The sequence below is a fragment of the Chelonia mydas genome, chromosome 8, assembly GCF_015237465.2.
Source record: "Chelonia mydas isolate rCheMyd1 chromosome 8, rCheMyd1.pri.v2, whole genome shotgun sequence".
NCBI lineage: Eukaryota > Metazoa > Chordata > Testudines > Cheloniidae > Chelonia > Chelonia mydas.
In genome coordinates this window covers 11,177,215-11,183,751 of record NC_057854.1, presented here as the reverse complement: position 1 = coordinate 11,183,751, position 6,537 = coordinate 11,177,215, and positions in this window count along the sequence as shown.

The window sequence follows — 6,537 nt, the reverse complement described above, 5'->3', positions numbered from 1 at the left end:
TTTTGAAAATTTTTCTATTGGTTTTAATGAAAGTAGTTAAAGGGCAACATTTTAGAATAAGTGACAGGTGAAGGTAAACATACATAGGAGTACAAATGGAAGGGAATCGGGGGGGGGGTTATTGTGGGGGGGGGGAGGTTAATAGTAGGGGAAGACTGTGTTTCTCTGTTAGTTAATATAACTGCATTATTAGCTGAAATGTCAACCTGGGTACATTCTCATCCTTAAAATTAACAACATTTTTTATTTTCCTCGTCTGCCATAGTTGTTTGGGGACTGGAAAGAGCTGACTTTCTCTCACTGTGGGGTTTTAGTCACCCTGTGCTTCCTCCTCTACTTACAGTACAGCAGCTGGGAGTGCCTCAAATCCTGAAACTGAAAAAAAATATATATTAAAATGGAGCTTGCTCAAAGTTGAACCTTTCTTAATAATGTTATTTTATGCAGCATAGAAGCACTTACGATAGCAGTAAATATTAATGCAAGTGAATGAGTTACTTGTATATTTTTAAGTATTTTCATAACTCTCGTCCACTACCCCTCCACCAAAAAAGTAACTGAAATACCTCAAGACTTTGCTTTTTCCCTAAAACTAAACATGAAACCTTGTTTCAACTCTAAACTGCTCAAATAAAGGGGTTTGTAATTATTGCTGTTTTGAACTCTGATTTCAAGGGTGTGTAACATGACTGCTTTTAACCCCACTGGCCTCAATCTGTCAGTGGGTTAGCTCACATCTTTTTAATTAAAGATTCACAAAACTGGTTAAATATACCTCAGATTTGTCTCCCCCAAAAGAGCTGTTTTATGTACCTATATCTTTTTTAACAAGGGATTTTTATCTTTTGAATTTCCCAGCAATCCAATGAAATAATAGTCCCATATGTTTAAAAAAACTGCACATGCTTGATTACATCATAAGGAAGAAGAAAAGGAGTACTTGTGGCACCTTAGAGACTAACCAATTTATTTGAGCATGAGCTTTCGTGAGCTACAGCTCACTTCATCGGATGCATACTGTGGAAATTGCAGAATATCATTATTATATACACAGACACCATGAAACAATACCTCCTCCCACCCCACTCTCCTGCTGGTAATAGCTTATCTAAAGTGATCATCAAGATGGGCCATTTCCAGGACAAATCCAGGTTTTCTCACCCTCCGCCCCCCCACAGACAAACTCACTCTCTTGCTGGTAATAGCCCATCCAAAGTGACCACTCTGTTCACAATGTGTATGATAATCAAGGTGGGCCATTTCCTGCAGAAATCCAGGTTCTCTCACCCCCTCACCCCCCTCCAAAAACCACACACACAAACTCACTCTCCTGCTGGTAATAGCCTATCCAAAGTGACCACTCTCCTTACAACGTGCATGAAAATCAACCTTGATTAAGGAGAGATTAAGGAGATTAATCAACCTTAAGGAGAGTGGTCACTTTGGATAGGCTATTACCAGCAGGAAAGTGAGTTTGTGTGTGTGGTTTTTGGAGGGGGGTGAGCGGGTGAGAGAACCTGGATTTCTGCAGGAAATGGCCCACCTTGATTATCATACACATTGTGAAGAGAGTGGTCACTTTGGATGGGCTATTACCAGCAAGAGAGTGAGTTTGTCTGTGGGGGGGCGGAGGGTGAGAAAACCTGGATTTGTCCTGGAAATGGCCCATCTTGATGATCACTTTAGACAAGCTATTACCAGCAGGAGAGTGGGGTGGGAGGAGGTATTGTTTCATGGTGTCTGTGTATATAATAATGATATTCTGCAATTTCCACAGTATGCATCCGATGAAGTGAGCTGTAGCTCACGAAAGCTCATGCTCAAATAAATTGGTTAGTCTCTAAGGTGCCACAAGTACTCCTTTTCTTTTTGCGAATACAGACTAACACAGCTGTTACTCTGAAACCTATCATAAGGAAGCAGGCATACTCCTGTGGATATCGGAATAGTATGGTGGACCTGAGTTCTGGCTCTAGTGCGCTCACTGACTTGATGTCACCTTGAGCTAATGACTACCATTGTAGGGGTATGTCTACCCAGCAAAGAAAAGCCTATGGCTGGCCCTTGCCAGCTGACTTGGGCTCACGGGGCTCAAGCTATGGGGCTGTTTCATTGCTGTGTAGATTCCGGGCTGGAGCCCAGGCTCTGGGACCCTCCAAACTCAGAGTCCTAGAGCCTAGGCCTGAGCCCATGCCTGGAAGTCCACATAGTAGTGAAACCACCATGAGCCCAGGCTGGCTGGTATGGGCCAGCTGTGGGTTTTTCTTAGCTGTCTAGACATACCCTGGACTGCAGTTTCCCTATTTGTGAAATGAGGATAGTGCAACTGCAAAGAAGGAACAAGTGCTTTTAGATCTGTGAATGAAAAGTATCAAATCAAGTGTTAGGAGACTTTCTCTGATCTTCCCAAATGTTAATAAATTCAAGAGATGGTTGTACCTTCTCTCCAGCAGGAAGAAAAGAGAAAAAAAGTCAGTTTTGACTGAAGCTACTTGCAGTTTGGAATAGTAAGAGAACACATCTGTAATGAATTGTTGGATAGTTGCAATGATCAAACATGTATACATGCAGTTTATCAAATGGTTGTGCAGTGTGTTGCGTGGACATCCTAATCATTATATTGGGTACATCTCTCTGCACGCACATGCGCACACACTCTGCTACAAGACGGTTTTTGTGGAGCTGAACATGCCCACTGAAGTATCCTAATCTCACTGGTGAGACAACTACCATATGTTAGTTGGATCTGTCCTAGATCTTTGTAACTGAAATACCTGACTGACCTTTCCTTGAGTGCCACAGGAAAAAACCCTGCTGAATCATATTTATCTTAGATACTGCCCCACAGCCAAAAGGGAGATATTGATCCTTTGAGTTGCTTTTGGAGTTTAGAGACATACGCACACGCCTATTTTTTATGAAGACTATTTTTAACTAAAAATATGTTGATTCTGAAATATGAATTAGTTTTCTATTTTAGGCCAAGATGGAGCTATACTTGCTTTCAACAATTAAAAAAAAGAATTGTATTTCATAAAATAAGTCATACTATATATTTTTAGTTAAAGATAATCATATCTTCCGTAGGGAAAGCGTATGCAGTTCCTGGTGGATTTATGGGAAGAGAGAAAGTTGGGGACCAATAAGATGGGAAGTCCCAGGGGGTCTAGTGGGAGGACGAAGGATATGCTATCTAAAAGTAACAGATGATAGCAGGCTACTGCAAAACAGCAGGGACGATGTTAGGGGTTGCCAAACAGAGCCTGTTCTAAGGAATGTTATAGGAGAACTAGGGATATGGTAGATGTATCCAAGTCCAGAGTTTGGGCAAGCATTAGAGCTTTTAACTATTTATCGACACTGAACGTCAAACTTTTATCTTTCCCCTCTTCCCCCAAGAATCATAAGTTTTTACAGTGTTAGTATTGGTTTTGAGAGGGCTCCTACATACTTCCATGCTTTGTATTTCTACAATGTTTTAAATATTTTGGCTTTAGTAGGTATATTTAATTCTCTGCATCATTTACAAAGAAATCTTGATTTCACTTAGTATTATAAGTGAACCCACATAAAAAACTTTGAATATTGCTTTTAAATAAAAGCACACTGCCCTCCTTTATACCTGTATTATTTTAGACCTGGAAATATCCAAAACTAGCCTGTTTTCCCCATGTATAATTTGAAAGTTGTTCTCTGACCCAAAAGAAACATTGAACTTGTAAAGTTCAATAAATGTAGCTGGTGACTTTGCCCAAGCCGCTGTCTCCAAGGCTAAAAAGGACTGAGTCTGCTGAGGAGAACAAGGTACTTTGCCACACAAGGTGGCAGAAGTGGAATAGTGAGTGAGTAAGGCTCGGTGGCAAGCCATCTCAGGGCAGGGGTTTTTTTAAAAAAAAAAAAAAAAAAATGGAGGCTGTAGAGAAGGCGTTGGTACAGGCCACTGCGGCCGAACAAGAAGCTATCAGGGTACAGATGGTGACCCAGCAAGAGGCAGTACGGGTCCAACAGGAGACGAACCAATTATCGATGAACCAGGCGGCCCAAGATCGAGCCACCCTGACTGAAGTAGTGAACCAGTTGAAATGTGAGAACCCCACTCCTGGGCTGTTCACGCACAGCCTCTGGCATGTAAGCTGCTCCTTGGATTGTACAACCAAATAACACTAGCCGATATCTCCAGTCCCAGACACAACCCTAGGAACCTCAGTCTTGCAGTATCCAGTTATGCCCGCTGGACGCTGCAAGCTCATATGAGTTTGTAAATATAACACAGACGTTGATATGCACCAGGCTTGTTATCCCAAGGGGAGTCTCTGACATGCTTCAAACCAAATGCACTGCTTTAGATAGAATAAACAAACAGATTTATTAACTACAAAGATAGATTTTAAGTGATTATAAGTCAAAGCATAACAAGTCGGATTTGGTCAAATGAAATAAAAGCAGAACGCATTCTAAGCTGATCTTAACGCTTTCAGTGCCCTTACAAACTTAGATGCTTGTCTCCACAGGCTGGCTGGTTGCCCTTCAGCCAGGCTCTTCCCTTTGATCTGTGCTTCAGTCGCTTGGCGGTGATGTCTGTAGATGGAGGTGGAAGAGAGAGGAACAGCATGGCAAACGTCTCTCCCTTTTATCATGTTCTTTCTTCTCTCTTGGCTTCGTACCCCCCCCCTTCGGAGTCAGGTGAGCATTATCTCATCGTAGTCCCTGTCGGACCAAGGAAAAGGGGGTGACTCACTCGAGAGCCAACAGATCCTTTGTTGCTTCCTAGATCAGTGTCCTTTGTTCCTGTGAGGCTGGGCTGGGTTTGTCCCATACGTGCCCTGATGACATGTGAACTGCCCCTCTACTCTTGGAGAGTTTTTGCCTGAGCTTATTTTAAGCCATGAAGACACATTTTCAGCCTAATAACTATATACATGAAATTACAACCTATAACATCACTATAATAACAATGCTCCATGCATCATGAGCCTTCCGAAGACAGCCGACACGACAAACTTTGCGTTAGATACCACACAATCATTTTATAAGGATGAGCATGGTGGTGTGGGGTGTTCCCATGAGGTACAGAACGTCACACCTATATTGTAAGGTAATATTTGAGCGGTTATATTGTGAGCTTCTGAGAGTATGTAAATCACCAGACAGAAGAGGGATATTAATTAAAGTGAGGTACTGATGTGCAATGGAAGGTGTTACGTCCTGCCCAACAGGAAAGGTCCATTGACACCAGACATAGATATTGTGGGGCATTAAAGAGGACAAACGATGTGTGTTCTACCCTCCCTCATGAAGACGAGTCTTGTGAGTGGATTCCTCCTGTCGGGAGTTTGCAGCTCAGGGCATGTAGCAGGAGAGAGAGAAAAAAACCCTAACCTGAAGGAACTGATTAATCTCTGTGCTTGGACTCGGGGGAAGTGAGGATGGGGATTTTCTAGGCATAAGCAAGAGATCCCCAGTTGCTTAGCCTGAGTTAGCCCTAAAGGATGTATAGAGCTCGCTGAATATAGAGGCTTCTATTGCCTTTTGAAACTTAAATTGTAACTCATTTGTGTACACATGTTTACCTGCTTTAACCTTGTAAATAACACTCTAATTTCCTTTTCCTAGTTAATGAATCTTTATATTCATTGTCTTTGATGTGAGATCTAAGGTGCAATTGACCTGGGGTAAGTGACTGCTCCTTTGGAGCTAGGAGTAACCTGAATATTGCTGTGATTCTTGGTGTTAGTGGCCAGATATCACAAAAATATGCTCCCCTGGGTAGCGAGATAGATTGGCATACACAAGTAGACTGTCTGTGACTCCATGGTTAGGCTGTTACAGTGCATGCAGTGTTTCCACTTGATAATTGGTTGGTGAATTCTAAGGTGATGTCTACACTACTGTGGTAAGTTGACCTAAGTTACACAACTCCAGCTACGTGAATAACCCTGGGCCTGAGCGCGAAGCCACCGCCTGCTTTTCAGCCTTCCCCGGCTTCCCGCGCGAACAGCTGATTCGCGTGAAGCCGGGAGAAGCAGGGCGGGGCAGCGCGTTCAGGGGAGGAGGCGGAGGCGGAGCGGAGGTGAGCTGGGGCTGGGCGGGGAGCTGCCGGTGGGGGCTCTGCACCCACCAAATATTCCCCGTGGGGGCTCCAGCCCCAGAGCACCCACAGAGTTGGTGCCTAAGGCACCACTTTTGATGTGATAAGTGGGGGTAGCAGCCGCTCCTCCTGCTCCCCCTCAGCTACGCTACCCCGCCCTTAGGAGCCAGAGGGACCTGCTGGATGCTTCCCGGGAGCTACCCCAGGTAAGCGCCGCTGGGACTCCCCAGCTCGCCCCCCGGCAGGTCCCTCTGGCTCTTAGGGGCGGGGTGGGCACCCACTACGGTGGCCCACGAGACCCTCCTGCCCGGTTCTGGGGGCAGTCAGGGGACAGGGGAGGGGGTTGGATGAGGCAGAGGTCCTGGGAGGGGCATCAAGGAACGCAGGGGGTTGGATGGGGCAGGACCCCCTCATGTGGTGAGGAGGAAACCGGTTGTTAAGATTTTGGC